Here is a 22,221-nt window from a genome sequence, read left to right on the forward strand (position 1 = left end):
TCCCTGTGCGAAAACGGTCTTCCTAATGTCACTTTTACTTATTTTCCTGATGACTTTCAATCTCTGCCAAATTGTTCTCGATCCTTTCAGGCCTGGGAGCATTTTCACTGCATTATTTCCTCTGTTTTAAACCCTAAATGACGTGGAAAACTTCAATCAGACTCGCTTTCAGCCTTCTGTTCTCCAAAGAGAGCTGCCCCAAACTATCCAATCTACCTTCATGACTGACAATCCTCATACACGGTAACATTCACTTCAACCTGTTCAGAGCTGTCTGCAATGACTTCCCTCCCCGCTTCCTGAAGTATCACCCTCAGAATTGAGCGTAATACAGGTGGAGGATTCATTCAGACTCGGATTGCGCGGGCGAAAAGTCTGCAATACTTGTTCTCACTTTGAGCAAGTGTTTCCCTTCGCCGTGTTCACTGCAATTATACCTCTGTCCCATTCCTAATTCAGGCAGTCCGATCTGATTTAACGAAGCGGCTTTTTGAGAAAACTGACCCGGCATTTTTGCTCAGGTCAATTTAAGAAATGAGGGTTTGCCTGGAATTGGAGCCCGGCACCTCCCACCCGTCTGTATAAGCTGGAAAACCCAAAGCTAGCATCACACCCCGAGACCAACGAGCCAAAAGTCATGCACGCGCCCAGCTCCTGAAGCAACTGGGAGTTGCTCAGTACGAAATACATTGTACATTGCTCCCAGAATTACAAGTAGTAATGAGTTTCAAGAACATCTGCTTCTCTTTCTGTCTCGCTGCTCCCAGGACACTGCTGTTTGCCCCGTCCCGAGGGACCGGGCTCTCTCCACTGGTGGATAATTGAACCATTTCGTTTCTACTTGCCAGCTGTGCTGGTGGAAGGCAGAGCCCATTCGCTCTTCTGCTCTCTCTCACTATGACGTGAGGCAGGAGAAGTCAGTTACAGTCATGCGTAGGAAATGGGCAACTTTGAACTTATTCCAAAGATGCTGTGATGCCGGCACAGAGAGAAATGGACACCAGAGACTCTTCCCTCAGGCAAATTGATATGAGTGTATTTTGGTGCAGCCTGTTTGGTGTTCAGAATTTGTCTTGACACAGCAATCCTGCAGAAAGTCTTTTATTACACGGACGTTGGTTTCTTTACAAGAATGGACCAAACCAGCAAGTCATGTGTTACAACTTCACCGGTTCATTGCCATCAGAGGGAAGAGGTTTAAAACTTGAGTTCAGAACACACCGACAGAAAACTGGACAAGACAACTCAGAGCTCCGAAAGTGTGCAAGCGCAACTGTATAAATTTGACTTGTGTATCAATGTGACATATTTAAATCAGATACCCGACGTTTTGGGAAGCAGATGACAAGGCAAGGAACAGAACAGAGCGCCGTTATACGGGAAAGCTGTTATAGACGACATTAAGTGAAAAGGAGAAAATGGTTTCGCTTCTGGGTTATGATCCCAGCATGCACCCGCTGTGCAATTCTCCTGCTTTTCCAGAGAAGTATTCAGCTTTTCATCTGGCGTGTGACTTGCATGTTCGAGAATGACGTCAAAAGATCTTCACTGCTGTAGTGTCACGTGCTGTTGTGTAGACATGTCGCCGATGTGCAAATATAAACTCAGAGAGCAATGTTCACTGGAGACTCTGAGCCAGCTGAACTTGCTCAGTGTGAAATACATTCTACTTTGCTGCAAGAATTGCAAGCAGCAGTTTCCAGAACATCTGCTTGTCATTCTGTCCCCGGGGAGCTGATGTTTGTCTCATCCCCAGGAACTGGACTCTCTCCACTGGCGGATAATGAAACCAATTTGTTCCTACTTGCAAGCTGTTCTGGGAGCGGGATGCGGGGGGTGGGGTGCGGGGGGGTTGGTGGGTGTTGGAGGGAAGAGTCCATTCGCTCTTCTGCTCTCTCTCTCAATCCCTTGCGGTGAGAGGTATCAGTTACACTAATGCGTGGGAAGTGAGCTTTGATTGTGAACTTTCTCCAAAGGTCTGATATCAGAGAGACAGAAAGATGCTGTGCTGGCAGGACAGAGAGAAATGAACACCGAGGACTCTTCGCCCAGGTAAATTCACATTGATGTGCAGCCTGCTTGGTGTTCAGAAATCGTCTTCACGCAGCAATCTTACGGAAAGTCTATTGCAAAGTGGGCATCGCTTTCTTTGCTGCGACCATGCAGCAGTTAACATCTGAGCCCCAAGTGTCCCAGGTGAAAAGAATCCGAGTGAAACCTTCACTCACTGACAGCTATCCCCACGACCCTGAGCTGCAGGCAGTCCCCACGGGACTGCAGGCGGTCCAACACGGAAGGGACGGTTAAAAATGAACGTTATTGCTCCCTCAGTCTGTCCCAGAGACAGGCAGTGGGACGGCATAAACGCGTAGCAGCATTCTCCCGCCGACAGAGGCGTTCAGCCCATTGAGTCACGGCGACTGTCTGTCACTTGTCTCTCTCTGAGGTTACTCACAATAAGTGATATCTGTCCTAATAGTAAGGAACTGTATCTGAGTGGTGATACAGTTTATGAAATGCTGATCGTCTTGTCATTCTCGTCCGACCCAGCGTGGTGAATTACTGCAGGAAATGGATGAAGCTGCAAGGCATGTGTTTCAACTTTATCAGCTCATTGGCATCGCAGAGAAGTGGTTTTGCGAATCAGTGCATAGGAAACCGACTACGAACAGGAATAGACCACTCAGACCTCCAAAAAGCATGTTACTGGAACCGTGTGAGTTACGCGAGTGTATCGGTATGATAGAGGGCATTCAGACACTCAGGAAGTAGGTGCAAAGGCAAGATACAGAACAGAGCACAGCACCATTACAAAAGGAAGCTGCTCAAGGAAGCATCGAGCAACAGCAGAGGATGGTTTCAATCCATCGACCGCTGGGTTACTCCCAGCACGAAACCGTTTTCCACAGGTCTCTTCAGCTTTTCGTCTGGCATGTGGCATGCACGTTCGAGACTGATGTCAAAGATCTCCACTGCTGTCGTGTAATATGCTGTTTCACAGACGTATGGAGACTGTGTAAATATAAACTTGTTTTCTAAACTCCCACATTCTGTTGTTCGAACTGTGATTTCATTTTGAATCACATCATGTGTCACAGCGCAGACGGACGCCATGCGGCCCACCTTCGCTCTGCTGATTCGACACAGTAAGTAAACGTGTGTCTCTATTCGTATCATTCTCTTGCCTTCTCCGTGTAATTCTGCATATTGTTACTTTAAGCATGAACACCGAATTCCCCTATGCAGCTATTGAATCTGCCTGTTTGTCAATGTTAGATAGGGATTTGCTGACCCTAACCACACCCTTCCGAATGTCACTTTTAGTTCTTTTCCTCATTACTTTAAAACTCTGCCGAATCATTACTGATCCTTTCAGACGTGGGAGCATTTAAACTGCGTTACTTTCTCTGTCTGGATCCCGCATGACTTGGAAAGCTTCAATCAGGCCAGATTTCAAACTTCTGTTCTCCGAGGAGAGCTGTCCTAATTTTCCAATCTACCCTCTTCGCTGACATTCCTTAAACACGGCACTACTGACGTCAACGCAATATTCCATCATTTCACTCCCTTGCTTTATGCTCAGTTTGTACTCCAAGCAGCCCAACCGAGTTTAGCGAAGGTGCTTTTTGAGAAAATTAACCGGGCACTCTTACACAAACCAGAAATTGCGGGCTCGTCCGAGATTTGAACCCTGGATTACTTGCAAGCCTCCGCAGTAGAAGACCAACATCAAGAATCATACCCAGATACCAAGCAGCCACACCAACACCACCCACAGACACCTACTCTACCTCTTCAACCAGCTGAGTCTTGCTCAGTGTGAAATGCATTTGACATTGCTCTGAGAATTGCAAGCGGCAGAGTTTCCAGAACAGCTGCTTCTCATTTTGTCTCCCTGCTGCTGTTTCTCCCGGCCCCAGGAACCGGGTTCTCTCTACTGGCAGAAAGTTAAACCGTTTTGATTCTAAACTTTTCTCTAACACCGGAGTGACCAGTGACAAGCATTGCTCTCCTCAGCATAGGATACAGAGAACAACAGAAGACTACTCAGACCTCCACGAGGGTGTCATCTCAACTGTGCACATTGGGCCAGTCTATCAATGTGAAATATTTATGTCGAAGTGTTTTGGGAAAGAGATGAGAAGGCGAGGTGCAGAACACAGCGCCGTTATACGGGAAAGCTGCTAAAGACGACATTGACTGAACAGGAGAGATGGTTTTCCTTCTGGGTGATGCTCCCATCACGCACCCGCAGACATATCGCCGTCGTGCAAGTATAAACTCTGTCTAAATTCCCACATTCTGTTTTTCGAACTGTGATTTCGCTCAAAAGCACAAAATTTCAACATTCGCAACGTTCAAACTTTAACGAAGTGCTCATAGATATATTTAGCGAACACCTGGAAGAAATTCTTCCAAACTTACCTGGGGAATTTCGGTTTGAGTGCTCTTGAACTTTAAGTAAAAGGACGGGAAATTTGCCTCGAGGCTGTGTAATGTGCAGATGTGTTCCCCATGTAAACTGATAGTGGTTGACCATCCCAGTGCTTCCCGATGCAGGGCTGCCCTGACCCACAGGGAGGTTTCTTTGATAATCTGTCCCGGGAGCTTTCAGCCGCACCGTGACGTCATAGGGCGAGCCCCCGCTGATGGCCTACAGCTGCTGTGACACAATAATGATGCTGGCCCCGGAACATGAATACAAATTAGTTCGTGAGTCACGTGGTACTGAATCATTCTATGGAATGTTCTTTCAACTTCACGGATTTATATATGAGAGGAGGTAAATGGGCAGGGCTTACACCTCGGGTCCACTCTTCCTTCACTCTCAACACCCCACACCCACCTCCCATTGTCCCAAGGCACTTTCTGCTGGAACCGCTGAATGTGTAACACCTGCCCATTCACCTGCTCCCTCCTGAATATCCAAGGGCTCGAACATACCTTCCAGGTAAAGCAGCACTTTACCTGCACATTTGCCACAATGTAGTCTGCTGCATTCGTTGCTCACAGTGTCGTTTCCCCAAAGTAGCATGAAGCATAAACAGGGTGACTGCTTCGCAGAACATCTCGGTTCTGCCCTCAAAAATAGGCCTTGAGCTTCTGGTGCCTGTCACTTTAACACGCCACCCTGTTCCCTGGCCAACTTCTCTGTCTCAGGCATGCAGTAGTGTTCCAGCAAAGCTAAGCTCCTCATGGAAAACCAACGCCTCATTTTCCACTTGGAGATCCTATAGTCCTTCAGTCTTCAACATCGAGTTCAATATTGTTTGGACCCGAGCTCCCCCATGCCCTTGACCCCGACCTCACCCACACGAGGCCTTGTTATCACATAGTCTGCTGTTACACACGACTTATTGTTAGCCAGGAACAGTCTCTATTAACAGTTAGTCACTCTCCTACACAGATCGTTACTCACTCCTTTGTCCCTCCAATGTTCTCCCTCTGAACTGGCGGCAAAGAGAGCAATGTGCACTGATATCCCTGAGCCAGCTGTTTGTCCCATCTCCAGGAACCGGGTTCTCTACACTGGCGGATAATTAAACCATTTTGCTGTTGCGTTGACGTGAGGAGATTGTGTAAACATAAACTTTTTCTAAATTCCCACCTTCCGTTGGTCGAACTGTGAGTTCACTCTGAACCACAACACGTGTCACAGCGCATTTGGAGGCCCACCTTAGCTCTGCTGGTTCTACACAGCAAGTAAATGAGAGTCTCTATTCGTATCATTCTCTTACCTTCTCCCTGTAAATCTCCACATTGTTACTTTGAACATGACCACCGAATTCCGTTTGGTGTTCGTGAATCTATCTCTTTGTCACGGTCAGACAGGCATTTACGGATCCGAACCACTCCCTGTGCGAAAATGTTCTTCCTAATGTCACTTTTACTTTTTTTCCAAATGCCTTGAAATCTCTGCCAATTTTTTGGGAAATTGAAAGGATTCTCATTCCTGCACAAGAGGCTGAATTGATTTAATTTCTAACGTAGAGGACAACGGATGCTGAGAATCTGAGACAGAAAGAGGAACTGCTGGAGAAACTCAGCAGGTTTGGCAGTACCTGTGGGAGAAAACAGAGTTGTGAAATATTTTCTCTGATTCTCATTCCACCGATGGTGCCTGACCTCCTCAGTTGCTTCTGCAATTTCTGTTTTTACTTTTAACTGAAAGTTCATTTCATCTTTCGGGATGAAACAACCAGACTCTCCATTTGCAGATATTTAACCCTTTCGAAACCTGTGAAGTGATTGGATTCAAACAAACCCAGCAATAATTTACTCCTTCTCAGCTCCACAGGCAGAGAGACCTGAGAAATGAAGCTGTCAGTGTGGTTCTTTATTCGTGGGCCGAGTGGTTAATGCGACGGACTTTAAATCTATTGCAGTTTTCCCACGCAGGTGTGAACCCTGCCGACTACAAAATGAGAAATGTCGTCAAAACGAAAGGGAGACTGTTCCCCAGGTTCTTCTTTAAGATTCAAATCAGTGGAGGGTGAAAGATGTTTCACTCACATTGGGAGTGGTCGGGAATCTGCAACCCACTGCCGGTCAGGGTGGTACAAGCAGATATCCACAGAGCTGCTTTTGAGGCGATGAGTCAAGTATTTGGAAATGAGACGAGAGCAGTGAGAGGCGTGAAGTCGTGATCGAAATGAAGCAGGCACCTGAGGATTAATATGTTTTATTTGCCAGAAAAAGATACTGCTTCACAAAGTTGGGACAATGGAAGGGAAGCAGTGACGGTGATTGTCTTTGGCTGTTCACATTGTGAATGTTCCCATTGCTGCGCATGTCCGCGTTAATGTCAGATTTCTACAGCATGGCGGCGTCAGGTACGCACAGTGCCAGGGATGCAATGGATGACGCATCTGACTCCACATACCTGTTTGAAATGCAGCTCACAGCTTCTTCACACACCCCAATTAATCTTTCTCATTGTCCTGAAGCCGGCATACGGTTTGAATTCCTGATCTGCGGGAATGAGACTCTTTTCACTGTCTCGCGTCAGTAAATGTCCCTGAGAACATCAGAGACAAGTCACAGCGCTGTCAGAGGAGAGGAAGCTGAAAGAAATCCACACGCTGCTCACGGGCACATTTCACTTTCTCCAACTCACCGCCCCAACCACTGCGGATGTTGGGAGTAGAAAGGAACAAGCACCAAAACCCAGTCTCATATTTGTGACTCTTCCAAAAATAAGGAAACTGTTCATCCCTTAGGATCTTCCATCCTGGGCTGATAGGGGTGATTGTACATGGCTGTCCAGTCAGTGTCGATTCTTTTTGGCTGAAAATATCTTCCTTATCTCATCCCAGCATTTCTTGACACAGAGAACTGTGCGGCAGAGTTCATGTATATATTTCCTTGTATGGTATTTTGTGAAATAACATTCGTTTGCTGGTTATTTGTATCGGGTATTTCAGGTTCATTAGCCGCTGTTCAAGTGTGTTGGTAGGATTGTGGGCGACCATGATGCTGAGGGGTTTGCGTTGTCTGGACATCATTTAACAGATGTATTTATTGTCAGGTAATGTGGCTAGGGTTTCTGCTGACGTTGTGTCTGCTTGTGTCAATTTGTTGATGTGAAATCGTCACACTGGGTGTATTGGGTAGGCAAAAGTGAGGACTGGAGATACTGGAAGCCAGAGTTTAGATCGGAATGGTGCTGGAAAATCACAGCAGGTCAAGCATGTCGCGAGGAGCAGGTAAATCGACGTTTCGGGCAAAAGCCTTTCATCAGGAATAGAGGCAGGACGCCTTCAGGGTAGAGAGATAAATTGGGGGTGGGTGTGTGCTGGGGCGAAGGTAGCAATGAGTAAAATATGTGAATGGTGGTGCGGATGGAGGTGACAGGTCAGAGAGGAGTGTTTAGCGGATAGGTGGGAAGGGAGATTGGCAAGTAAGACAGGTCATGAGATCAGTGCTGAGCTGGAAGGTTGGAACTGAGGTAAGGTGGGGGAAGGGGAATGAGGAAACTGGTGAAGTCCACATTGATGCCCTGGGGTTGAAGTGTTCCGAGGCGGAAGATGAGGTGTTCTTCCTCCAGGCGTCGGGTGGGGAAGCAGCAGCGACGAAGGAAGCCCAGGACCTGCATGTCCTCGGCCGAGTGGGAGGGGGAGTTGAAATGTTGGGGCACAGGGCGATGGGGTTGATAGTTGCGGGTGTCCCGGAGATGTGAACTTGACTCTCCAGTCTCCCCAATGTTGGAGTGATCGCATCGGGAGCAATGGAGACATAAAATTACATTGGTGGCTGTACCGGTGAAAGTCTTCTTCCGACCCTGGCCTGGGTTTGATTCCCGGGCAGCGAAACAATTTTCAGCAGAGATACCGACGTGTGCACATGTCTCCCTGGTGGTCTAGTGGTTAGGATTCGGCGCTCTCACCGCCGCGGCCCGGGTTCGATTCCCGGTCAGGGAAGCCATTTTTCGTGTTCGGGTCACTACTGTCGTGTGTGGGTGTGTGAGACTCTGAGTTTCCAGTCACATTGACGTTTAAAACCTAACTCAGCAGACCGACCGCCTCCTCCTTGTTGTCAAAGCCAACAATATCCAAGTCCTGGTGAATCAAGCGACTGTGAGACTTCGATGTGATGTTTGGTCTGAGATTTCTGCCTCCAAATTCTTCTCTTGTAATATTCCTGTGGAAAGAGATTGCAAAGGTCACCGCTTTCAGTCCACAATAGAAAATCAAAACACACAATTCTAATTTCTGTGGATCATTCTGACCTCTCTTAATAACCAAGATCTTTGTGCTGATCTATTTGTAAATATATTCAGCAGGGAAATGTGGTGGATTGCATACTCCATGAAGAGTTCACATGGACTCAAGTTGTTGAATGGACATCTATCATGCTGTATTGACGTTCTTACTGAAGATATACAATATTCTGCGGTTAAATATTACGAGCCCAGAACCAACTGCAAAACAGGCTTTTAGAGCCACAAACATTCCATCAAATACGTACCATATACCCCAGACTTATCTGTCTTATATTAATGCACGGTTGTCTTAGATTCCCAGAAGACTCGGATTTAAGTATCAAGTGTGAATTTTTATAAAAGAAGCCATGTTGTTGGACTCCTTCCATGTCATACTAACTCTATTACTGGAAATACATCCATACTACACCGGGATTCGTGGATCAATGACGTGAGGCTTATCTTTACCCGCTTGTAATTTTCTGCTGCATAAATGTTTCGACAAATGCCAATATTTTTCACCAGCCATTGAGTCGGAGACGTAAAGCACAGAAACAGATTCTCAATCTAAATTGTCCATGCCAATCGGATATGCAAAATTCATCTTGTCCCATTTGCCAGAACTTGGTCCATATCCCACTAAATCCTTCCTATTCATATACCCATCCAGATGCCGCCACCAGCCTCCACCACTTCCTCTGGCAGCTCATTCCATGCATGCACTTCTATATAAGTGGGCGGCACGGTGGCACAGTGGTTAGCACTGTTGCCTCACAGCGCCAGAGACCCGGGTTTATTTCCCACCTCAGGCGACTGACTGTGTGGAGTTTGCACGTTCTCCCGTGTCTGCGTGGGTTTCCTCCGGGTGCTCCGGTTTCCTTCCACAGTCCAAAGATGTGCAGGTTAGGAGAATTGGCCATGCTAAATTGCCCGTAGTGTTAGGTAAGGAGTAGATGTAGGGGTATGGGTGGGTTGCGCTTCGGCTGGGCGGTGTGGACTTGTTGGGCCGAAGGGCCTGTTTCCACACTGTAAGTAATCTAATGCACAATCCTCTGCATAAAAAGGTTGACTGCAAGGTCCCTTTTAAATGTTTCCTCTCTCGCCCTCAACCTATGCCCTCTAGTTCTGCACTCCCCCATCCCAGGGAAAAGACATTGTCTATTCACCCCATCCACGACCTTCAAGTTTTTATAAACCTCTTTGACAAAAATCACTCATCCTGCGATGCTCCTGGGAAAATAGCCCCATCCTATTCAGCCTCTCCCTGTGGTTTAAAACTCTTACCCTGGCAAAATCCTTGTGAATCTTTTCTCAATCCTTTCAAGTTTCACAACATTGAAAGTCCCCTTCTCGTCTCGAACCTGTTCCCTATTTTAGTTGACCTTTTCACCCTGGAGGGAAAAAAGCCTCTGACGATCATAGAATCCCTCCAGGGTGGAAACAGACGATTCAGCCCAACAAGTCAACACTGACTCTCCAAAGACTAACCCACAGGGACTCATTCTCCTACCCCTATTACTCTATATTTATCCCTAACTAATACACCTACGTACACATCCCTCAACACTGGGGCAATTTACACGCAGACAATCCAACTTAACCTGCTTATCCCTGGACACGATGGGTAATTTAGCATGGCTAATCCACCCAAACCTACACATTTTTGGAATGTAGGAGGAAGCCCTTGCAGACACGAGACGTGGCGTGCAGGAAGAATGTGCAAACTCCACACAGACAGTCACCCGAGACTGAAATTGAAACCGGGTCTCTGGCACTGTGTGGCATCAGTGCAAACCACTGAGTTACCCTGCCACCCCAGTCCAGCTATTCTGTGTCTCATCATTTTTTCGAGGTCTCCCCTCAGCCTCTGTCTTCCAAGAGAAAAAAAATCAGGTTTATGCCACTTCTCCTCATAACTAGAGCCCTTCAGACCAGGCAATGTCCTGGTGAACCTTGTCTGTACCCTCTGCCAGAGCACCCACATCCTTCCGGTAGTGTGGCGACCAGAACTGAACGTAGTATTCCGAATGTGGCCTGCATAAATAGCTGTAACATAACTCGCCAACTCTTAAACTCAAGGAAGCGTGCTGTGTTTCTTCTTGACCACTGTACCGACCTGCTTTACCACTTCCACGGATCAATACGCCCAAATCCTTCTGTATGCCAGTGCTGCTATGAGTTCTGCCATTTATCATACAATTCTGACATTTCCCACATCTCTAGCTTTGGACTTCCTCTACCGTGGGGAATAGACATATAAAGTTGAGCAGCAAGACAAATTTCAACAGGAATAAAATGTCAAGCCACAGGGAAAAATAAAATTATGGCTCCAGCTTTTTTCTCCTATTGACATTTGGATGATTAAAACCTGTCAGTAACACCAGCCTCTCCCAGTGCGTATTGCACATGCTTCGTGGTGTCAGCTAGCACTGCGCATGTGCTGCGGTGTCAGCAAAAGCACTGAGCCTGCTCGTCACTGTCCGCGGAAACCACCCCTGACTTTCTTGTGGAGGACCAATGGTGAGACCTGGAGGACCGGCAGAAGCCTGGTCCTCCTGCCAATCAGAGAGACCCCTTTGTCTGAATGCGGAATGTGGGCCATGAGCTTCTGAACCTGCTGTTGCTCCTCTCTCTCTAAAGAAGATTGAACTTAGTCCCAGACTGCAACATCTTTCCTCTGTCCAACATCTGTGGGTACGGCACACTCTTTTCTCACCCACTTTTCCATTTATTTTTCATTCTGGGTTTCAGTTGCTGTCTTGCATGAACTGAAGGGAAAGGGAATGAATCCACGGAGGATACAGAATCTGGAAAAGTTGTTCCAGGGCTATGTTTCAATTGGCAAACGCATGGCAAATGCAGTACCACAATGTAAAGTTATAGACTTTGCTTTGGGAAAAAATAAGCATGAAGGAGGTGCATGGTTTAAATGTTCATATCCTGGGATGTGGAGGAAGTGAGGACTGCAGATTCTGGAGATCAGCGTCAAGTGTGTCTCTGGAAAACACAACAGGTCAGGGAGCATCCCTTTGAACATTAAAGAAGTGGATGGTTATGGGGGAAAGCAAAAAAATGGTTTTGAGACTGGGATAGAACAGTTACAGAGTCATACAGTGCAGAAATAAACACTTCAGCCCAACAAGCCCAATGCTATGTTCTCATACTTAACCAATCACACTTGCCAGTGTTTGGCTCATATCCCTCTGTCACAAAGCTGGTCCGTTTTACTAAAAGCTGGACCTTCTTCTCAAGGATACTATGTCCTTGGCTTCATTTGGAGGGGTTGTAAAACAGTCCCGGGCTCCAAAATGACTGGTTTAGTACAGAGATTAAAAGTTTATCGGGAGGCCTTTTTGTTTTTATGTAAACAGATAAGACTTAATATCAAAGCTTTTATGTTTTTGAATTGACGTGCATAATAAAAGGGGAGGGGTCAGTTGTGAGAGCTGAAATCTTGTTTGAGTGAGTTCAGCAGTGGACTGTGTGGAGAAAAGCTGTTAAACCCTCTTTCCTTCCATCTTCCTAACTCTGACCTGTAAGCTTCTGTTTCAGTTTTACTCTCTGTTTAAGAGGTTTGTTTATTGGGACTGTTGTGTACATTTGGGACAGCATATTTAAGTCTAGTTTCGATAGACTGAGTTCTGTGGGTATTCTCTATTCTGTTCTTTGTGTTTCCTTCCACAATCTTGTGAATACATTTCTGTTTTAAAACCTGGCAGTCAACTACCTAACTTACTCTGGGTAATTTTCACTGTGAACGTACCGAAACAAATAGCAAACTTACGGTCTGGGCTACCTGCTTAAGAATGTTTTGAGTGGTCTAGCCTCGGCCATAACACCTCAGAATCTTTCCCATTCATGTCCTTATCCAAATTTAAACATTGTTACTGTGCCAGCATCCCATGCTTCCTCTGGATATTCATTCCACACACAAACCACTATTTGTGGAGAAAAAAAATCGTGTGCCTCATGACTTTTTAAAATCTTTCTCCATTCACCTTCAAAGTTTGCTTCCTAATCTTGAAAACCCCGCTCTAAGGAAAGGACACCCGTCATTCACTTCATCTGTAGCCCCCATGATTTTTTCAATTTCAGGTCACCTCTCAACCTCCTATGCTCCGGTGACAAAGATTTCAGTCTATCCATCTAGATGTAGATATATTCATATCCAGTTATGATCTGTTCAATGTTGGTGCAGGCTCGAAAGACCGAATAGCCTATTCCTACACCCAATTCTCTCACATTGTGTCCAGGACAGCAAGACACCATAAGAGATAGAAGTAGAAATCAGGCCATTCAGCCCATTGGTCTGCTCATACAATTTAATCAAGACTGATAAGTTTCTCAGCTGGAATATGTGTTGCTGGAAAAGCGCAGTAGGTCAGGCAGCATCCCAGGAGCAGGAAAATCGACGTTTCGGGCATATGCCCTTCTTCAGTAATGAGGAAATTTTGTCCAGCAGGCTAAGATAAAAGGTAGGCAGGAGAGACTTGGGGGAGGGGCGTTGGAAATGTGATAGCTGCAAGTAGGTCAAGGTGAGCGTGATAGACCAGAGTGGGGGTGGAAGCGGAGAATTCAGGAAGAAGATTGCAGGTTAGGAAGGCCGTTCTGAGTTCAAGGGATTTGACTGAGACAAGGTGGGGGGAGGGGAAATGAGGAAACTGGAGAAATCTGAGTTCATCCCTTGTGGTTGGAGGGTTCCTCGGCGGAAGGTGAGGCGTCCTTCCTCCAACCGTCGTTTTGCTATGGTCTGGCGATGGAGGAGTCCAAGAATCTGCATATTCTTGGTAGAGTGGGAGGGGGAGTTGAAGTGTTGAGCCACTGGGTCGTTGGGTTGATTGGTCCGGGTATCCCAGAGGTTTTCTCTGAAACGTTCCGCAAGTAGGCGGCCTGTCTCTCCAATATAGAGGAGGCCACATCGGGTGCAGCGGATGCAATAAATGATGTGTGTGGAGGTGCAGGTGAATTTGTGGCGGATATGGAAGGATCCCTTGGGACCTTGGAGGGAAGTAAGGGAGGAGGTGTGGGCACAAGTTTTGCATTTCTTGCGGTTGCAGAGGAAGATGCCGGGAGTGGAGGTTCGGTTGGTGGGAGGTGTGGATCTGACGAGGGAGTCACGAAGGGAGTAGTCTTTTCGGAATGCTGATAGGGGAGGGGAGTGAAATATATCCCCGGTGGTGGGGTCCGTTTGGAGGTGGCGGAAAAGACGGCAGATGATACGCTGTATATGGTGGTTGGTGGGGTGGTAGATGAGGACCAGTAGGGTTCTGGCCTGGTGGCGGTTTGAGGGGCGGGGCTCAAGGGCAGAGGAGCGGGAAGTGGAGGAGATGCGGTGGAGGGCATCGTCGATCACGTCTGGGGGGAAATTGCGTTCTTTGAGGAAGGAGGCCATCTGGGTTGTACGGTATTGGAACTGGTCCTCCTGTTTTGGAATTGGGAATATGGGATGGCGTTTTTACGGGGGGCAGGGTGGGAGGAGGTGTAATCTAGGTAGCTGTGGGAGTTGGTCAGTTTATAGTAAATGTCCGTGTTGATTCGGTCGCCCGATACTCTTCACCGAACACTGATTACTTTCCATTTCAGTTTCATTATCCAACTCTCTTTTGAATGCCATAATTGAATCTGACTGCAACACTCTCTCTTGCAGACCATTCCAAAGGTCGAAGATTTTCAATCATTAACGAAATAAGTTCTGGATCTCTCCCAAAACACAATTCATATAGATCTTGCTTCGAATCATTTGCAGGAAGTTCTTCACATGGACAAATTTGCAGCTTAGAGCATTTGTTCAAATTTAATATCATATTGGGGTGGCACAGTGCTTGGCATTGCTACCTCACTGCATGAGGGACCTAGGTTCAATTCCAACCAGAGGTCTGTGTGGAGTTTGCATGTTCTCCCTGTCTGCATGTGTTTCCTCCAACAGTCCAAAGATGTACAGGTTCGGTGGATAGAAATGGAAAGGTCTAGGAAGGGAAGGGAGGAGTCTGAGACGGTCCAGGTGATTTTGAGGTCGGGGTGGAGGGCTGCACGTTCCGAGATTGAGAGGTTGGAGTGGGTGAGAGGGGTGGAGAGTTTTAAGCGGTTAATGTCGCGGCAGCAGTTGGCTATGAAGTGATCGAGGGCAGGTAAGAGGCCAGCACGGGGTGTCCAGGTGGATGGGGTGCGTTGGAGGCGTTGGAGGCGGGAGAAAGGGTCGTCAGAGGGTGGGCGGGAATCCTGGTTGAAGAAGAAGGCGCGGAGGTGAAGGCGGCGGAAGAATTGTTTGATGTTACGCCACGTGTTGAAGAGTAGTACTGGGTATTGTCGTGATTGTAATTATGTCAGTCAGCTGAGTTCCCTTATTGGGGTGTTCCCCTACTTTTGTTAACATTTCACATCGATAACGTTTAGATTCCCAATATCTGCAGGGTTCTTTCTCTACTTGAGTGATTCAGTGACTTTTTTTTTATGAATTGCTCCTGTGATATCTGATGAGAGGGTTTATGATATTAACAGTGCCATATAAATTGTTCTGGGTCACAATGTGCCCAAGTGAGAAAGAACTGACCATCCTTAAATATTTGTTTTTAAACAATGGACATAAAATTAATGATTGGAAAACACACAACTTGTCATATATTAAGATCAGAAGTAGGAATGGGAGTAGGCAGTTGACTGTTGAGATGCTCTGTCTTTCTTCACCAACCATGGCTGAATTCTCTCTCCATACTTTCCCACGACTTCATTTGATGAATGGTCAACGCTCCAAGAGCTTGTGAATTTAAAATAAACCTGTTGAACTATAATTTGGCGTTGTGTGACTTATGACAAAAAAAATTTGATTGAGGATGTTATTACACATACTGGAGCAGTGGGATTTGAACCTGGGCCTCAGAGGCAGGGGCACGACCACTGAACCATTAAAAAAGCCTCTCTGCTGAATGAATGGAAACACCTTCCTCCTCAACATAGGACACGACCATTGTTCCCTCCGAGCCCATTATAGTAAATTGAGCCATTGTCTTGTTGAATGAATGATTGAGAACACCTTCCTCCTGAACATGGGACGTTACTTCTGTGCTCTTCGATCCCTTTGTAGTAAAGGGGCGGGGACAGTGAAGGGCCTGCGAATCTCTCCACCAATCCCCAAGCCTGAGGTCCGTGCGGACGAATCGGAGAGCGACATTCCAATATTGTCCGCATACCCGGTCGCCATTGGTCAGGTGGAATAACGTGCGCTCTGATTGGAGGGAGCGCGGATGACGCGAGTCACTGAAGGAGGAGACGGAAAGAAGAAGAAAAACAAAGATGGCGGCGCGAGGCTGCGGTTTTCTCATCGACTCAGCGGGCGGTTTCTGACGGAGGGAGGGTGGCAGACAGGCATCGTTTACCTCAGAAAATACCTTTAAAATACATTTCAAATTAAAGCCGGAACTTTTCAAGCAAAAGTTGTGAAGAAAAGGAGACAGTCCCCGGTGGGGTTTATTGTTTATTTTTGTATAATTTCCGGGGCCCGGGAAGGGGGAGGTGACGGTTACCGGGTGAACGAGAAAACAAATTAAAAATGTCGGCGGTGGAGGAGAGAGAGCGGCGGCCGGAGCCCAGGAGCTCAACAACCCCCTGGAGCTGGAGGAAGGTTCGAGAAGCCGGTCATGGTATTGGATCCGGGCGGGATAAAGGTCGAAACCAAAGTAAAAGTAAGAGATGTCCAACTGCATTCAACAAGATATTGTATTGGTGTGTGAGAGAGGCCGCTCACGGGAGTCTGATCCCTGAAGCTTTGCGACCTTGCCTGTAACCCTTTATTTTGTAAATATATTTATTAATATCAGTATAATAAAAAGATAAAAACACAAATCACAATACAACTACTGTCCATTAACTACTAACCTACCCTATAATACAAAACAAACCCGAACACTGTGCAAAGCAACACCAATAAATATATATATATAAATAATAGAGCAAAAAAACACAAGAATACAGAACAGCTGTGCTCGGCGCAATGCTCCCAAATAAAGGAACGGGAGCATTGTATATATAGCCGTATTAACTCAGGAGACCACCTCCAGGGCCCAGGGTGACAAACCTAAACATCTTGGTTCAACAAATACCCTACTTAAGATAACTGACAAATCTATATCCAAATAACTCAAGTCGGGCAGTCATGTCTTATAACAGTGGTCCTCGGATTCTGGATTAGTGGTGGTGGAAGAGCACAGCAGTTCAGGCAGCATCCAAGGAGCAGCGAAATCGACGTTTCGGGCAAAAGCCCTTCATCAGGAATAAAGGCAGTGAGCCTGAAGCGTGGAGAGATAAGCTAGAGGAGGGTGGGGGTGGGGAGAAAGTCACATCGAGTACAATGAGTGAGTGGGGGAGGAGATGAAGGTGATAGGTCAGGGAGGAGAGGGTGGAGTGGATAGGTGGAAAAGGAGATAGGCAGGTCGGACAAGTCCAGACAAGTCATGGGGACAGTGCTGAGCTGTAAGTTCAGAACTAGGGTAAGGTGGGCTAAGGGGAAATGAGGAAACTGGTGAAGTCTACATTGGTGCCCTGGGGTTGAAGTGTTCCGAGGCGGAAGATGAGGCATTCTTCCTCCAGGCGTCTGGTGGTGAGGGAGCGGCGGTGAAGGAGGCCCAGGACCACCACGTCCTCGGCAGAGTGGGTGGAGGAGTTGAAATGTTGGGCCACGGAGCAGTGTGGTTGATTGGTGCAGGTGTCCCGGAGATGTTCCCTAAAACACTCTCCTAGGAGGCGCCCAGTTTCCCCAATATAGAGGAGAGCGCATCGGGAGCAACGGATACAATAAATGATATTAGTGGATGTGCAGGAAAACTTTGATGGATGTGGAAGGCTCCTTTAGGGCCTTGGATAGAGGTGAGGGAGGAGGTGTGGGCGCAGATTTTACAGTTCCTGCAGTGGCAGGGGAAAGTGCCAGGATTGGAGGGTGGGTTGTAGGGGGACGTGGACCTGACCAGGTAGTCACGGAGGGAATGGTCTTTGCGGAAGGTGGAAAGGGATGGGGAGGGAAATATATCCCTGGTGGTGGGTTCTGTTTGGAGGTGGCGGAAATGTCGGCGGATGATTTGGTTTATGCGAAGGTTGGTAGGGTGGAAGGTGAGCACCAGGGCGTTCTGTCCTTGTTACCGTTGGAGGGGTGGGGTCTGAGGGCGGAGGTGCGGGATGTGCACGAGATGCGTTGGAGGGCATCTTTAACCACGTGGGAAGGGAAATTGCTGTCTCTAAAGATGGAGGCCACCTGGTGTGTTCTGTGGTGGAACTGGTCCTCCTGGGAGCAGATCCGGCGGAGGCGGAGGAATTGGAAATATGGGATGGCATTTTTGCAAGAGGTAGGGTGGGAAGAGGTGTAATCCAGGTCCCTGTGGGAGATGATGGGTTTGTAAAAAATGGCAGTGTCAAGTCGGTAGTCATTAATGGAGATGGAGAGGTCCAGGAAGTGGAGGGAGGTGTCAGAGATGGTCCAGATAAATTTAACGTCAGGGTGGAATGTGTTCGTGAAGTTGATGAATTGCTCAACCTCCTCACGGGCGCAGGAGGTGGTGCCAATGCAGTCATCAATGTAGCGGAGGAAGAGGTGGGGAGTGGTGCCTGTGTAATTACGGAAGATCAACTGCTCTCCGTAGCCAACAAAGAGACAGGCATAGCTTGGGCCCATCCGTGTGCCCAGGGCTACCCCAGCACACTACTGCTGCACCACTCTGAGCCCACGCGCCGAGTGCTATCCGCAGGTCCCTTCGAGATTGATGTCGAAGATCTCCACCGCTATCGTATCATCTGGTGTTGCGCAGACGTATGGAGGCTGTGTAAATATAAACATGTTTTCTAAACTCCCACATTCTGTTGATTGAACTGTGATTTCATTCTAAATCACAGCATGTGTCACAGCGCAGACTGAGGCCATGCGGCCCACCTTCGCTCTGCTGATTCGACACAGTAAGTAAACATGTGTCTCTTGCCTTCTCCGTGTAATTCTGCACATTGTTACTTTAAACATGACCACCGATTTCCCTTTTGCGTTTATTGAATCTGCCACTTTGTCAGTGTCAGTTAGGGATTTACTGACCCCAACCACTCCCTGTACGAAAGCGTTCTTCCTAATGTCACTTTTCGTTCTTTTCCTCATGACTTTAAAAGTCTGCCTATCCTTTCAGGCGTGGGAGCATTTTGACGACATTACTTTCCCTGTCTAGAGTTCGCATGACTTGGAAAACTTCAATCAGGCCAGATTTCAAACTTCTGTTCTCCGAGGAGAGCTGTCCTAATTTTCCAATCTTGTTTCATTGCTGACATTCCTTCAACACGGCACCACTCACGTCAACGCAATATTCCATCATTTCACTTCCTTGCTTTCTGCCCAATTTGTACTCCAAGCAGGTAAAATCAATGACTGCAGATGCTGGAAACCAGATTCTGGATTGGTGGTGCTGGAAAACACAGCAGTTCAGGCAGCTTCCGAGGTGTAGTAAAATCGACGTTTCGGGCAAAAGCCCCGACTTTAGAGAAGGTGTTTTTTGAGAAAGTTAACCGGGCACTCTTGCACAAGTCAGAAAACGCGGGCTCGTCCGGGATTTCGCGCATGTCTACGTAGTAGAAGACCCAACGCGAGAATCACACCCCAAGACCAACGAGCCACACTGAGAGCACTCAAGCAGCCCCGCATCATCTCTTTAACCAGCTGAGTCTTGCTCAGTGTGAAATACATTTGACATTGCTCTGACAATTGCAAGCGGCAAAGAGCTTCCAGAACAATTGCTTCTCATTTTGTCTCCCTGCTCCCGTTTGTCCCGGACCCAGGAACCGGGCTCTCTCCACTGGCAGAAAATTAAACCGTTTTGTTTCTAAACTTTTCTCTGACACCAGAGTGACCCGTGACAAGCATTGACCTCCTCAACATAGGGTACAGAGAACAACAGAAGATCACTCAGACCTCCACAAGGATGTCATCTTAATTGTGCACATTGGGCCAGTATATCAATGTGAAATATTTATGTCGAAGTTTTTTGAGAAAGAGATGAGAAGGCGAGGTGCAGAACAGTGCGCCGTTATACGGGAAAGCTGCTAAAGACGACATTGACAGAATAGGAGAGATGGTTTCCCTTCTTGTTGATGCTCCCATCATGCACCCGCAGACATATCGCCTTCGTGCAAATATAAACTCTGTCTGGATTCCCACATTCTGTTTTTTCAAACTGTGATTTCGCTCAAAAGCACAAAATTTCAACACTCGCAACGTTCAAACTTTTCTAAATTCTCATAGATATATTTAGCGAACACCTGGAAAAAATTCTTTCAAACTTACCTGGGGAATGTCGGATTGAGGGCTCTTGAACTTTAAGTAAAAGGACGGGAAGTTTGCCTCGAGGCTGTGTAATGTGGAGATGTGTTCCCCATGTAAACTGGTAGTGCTTGACCATCTCAGTGCTTCCCGATGCAGGATTGCTCTGACCCACAGGGAGGTTTCAATGATAAACTGTCCCGGGGCTTCCTGCCGTACCGTGACGTCATAGGGCGGGCACCCAGTGATGGCCTGTAGCTGCTGTGACACAATAACAATGTGGCCCTGGAACATGAATACGAATTAGTTCATGAGTCACGTGGTACTGATTCATTCTATGGAATGTTCTTTTAACGTCACGGATGTATATATGAGAGGAGGTAAATGGGCAGGGCTTACACCTCGGGTCAACTCTTCCATCACTCGCAACACCCCACACCCATCATCTCCCATTGTCCCAAGGCACCTTCCGCTGCACTCACCGAATGTGTAACACCTGCCCATTTACCTGCTCCCTCCTGAATATCCAAGGGCTCGAACATATCTTCCAGGTAAAGCAGCACTTTACCTGCACATTTGCCACAACCTAGTCTACTACACAGTGTGGTTTTCCCAAACTAGCATGAAGCATAAACTGGGTGACTGCTTCGCAGAACATCTCGATTCTGCCCGCAAAAACAGGCCTTGAGCCTCTGGTTGCCTGTCACTTTAACATGCCACCCTCCTCCCTGGCCAACATCTCTGTCTCAGGCATGCAACAGTGTTCCATGAAAGCTAAGCTCCAGATGGAAGACCAACGCCTCATTTTCCACTTGGAGATCCTATAGCCCTCCAGTCTTCAACATCGAGTTCAATATTGTTTCGACCCGAACCCCATGCCCTTGACCCCTACCAAACCCACACGAGGCCTTGTTATCACATCGTCTGCTGTTACACACGACTTATTGTTAGCTAGGAACAGTCTCCATTACAGTCTCCATTAACAGTTAGTCACCCTCCGATACAGATCGTTATTCACTATTTTGTCCCTCCAATATTCTCTCTCTGAACTGGCGGCAAAGAGAGCAATGTGGACTGATATCCCTGAGCCAGCTGTTTGTCCCATCTCCAGGAACAGGGCTCCCTCCACTGGTGGATAATTAAACTATTTTGCTGTTGCGCTGACGTGAGGAGATTGTGCAAGTATAAACTTTTTCTGAATTCCCACCTTCCGTTGGTCGAACTGTGAGTTCACTCTGAATCACAACACGTGTCACAGCGCAGTTGGAGGCACCTTAGCTCTGCTGGTTCTACACAGCAAGTAAATGAGAGTCACTATTCGTATCATTCTTTTGCCTTCTCCCTGTAAATCTCCACATTGTTACTTTGAACATGTCCACCGAATTCCCCTTTGTGTTCTTGAATCTGTCTTTGTCACGGTAAGACAGGGGTTCGCGGATCCGAACAGCTCCCTGCGCGAAAATGTTCTTCCTTATGAGAATCCGAGATAGAAAGAGGAACTTCTGGGGAAACTCAGCAGGTGTGGCAGTACCTGTGGGAGAAAAGAGATTTCTGAAATATTGTCTCTGATTCTCTTTCCACCGATGGTGCCTGACGTGCTGAGTTGCTCCTGCAATTTCTGTTTTTGCTTTTAACTGAAAGTTCATTTCATCTTTCGGATGGAACAACCAGAATCGCCATTTGCATATATTTAACCCTTTCGAAACCTGTGAAGTGATTGGATTCAAACAAACCCAGCAATAATTCACTCTTTCTCAGCTCCACAGGCAGAGAGACCTGGGAAATAGAGCTGTCAGTGTGGTTCTGTATTGGTGGGCCGAGTGGTTAATGCGATGGACTTGAGATCCATTGCGGTTTCCCAACGCAGTTGTGAACCCTGCCGACTAAAGTTGAGAAATGTCGTCAAAAAGAAAGGCAGATTGCTCCACAGTTTCTTATTTAAGATTCAAATCAGTGGAGGGAGTTGAAATATTTCATTCACATTGGGACTGGTAGGAATCTGCAACTCACTGCCTGTCAGGGTCGAACAAACAAACACCCACAGAGCTGCTTTTGAAGCGATGAGCCAAGAGGTTGGAAATGAGACTAGAACAGTGAGGGGCTTGCATTGTGATCGAAATGAAGCAGGCACCTGAGGATTAATATGTTTTATTTGCCAGTGAAAGATAATGATTCACAAAGTTGGGACGATGAAAGGGAAGCAGTGGTGGTGATTATCTTTGGCTGTTTCTCTTGTGAATGT

At 47.1% G+C, this 22,221-nt stretch overlaps 1 non-coding gene across 1 annotated transcript; it reads left to right on the forward strand.

The window, feature by feature from the left end:
- Positions 1–8,348: 8,348 nt before the first annotated feature.
- On the forward strand, positions 8,349–8,420 carry trnae-cuc (transfer RNA glutamic acid (anticodon CUC)). The gene has a single exon. It is a non-coding gene; the product is annotated as a tRNA-Glu (tRNA).
- The last annotated feature ends 13,801 nt before the right edge of the window (positions 8,421–22,221 follow it).

This window comes from Chiloscyllium punctatum, chromosome 36, assembly GCF_047496795.1.
Source record: "Chiloscyllium punctatum isolate Juve2018m chromosome 36, sChiPun1.3, whole genome shotgun sequence".
NCBI classification, from domain to species: Eukaryota; Metazoa; Chordata; class Chondrichthyes; order Orectolobiformes; family Hemiscylliidae; genus Chiloscyllium; species Chiloscyllium punctatum.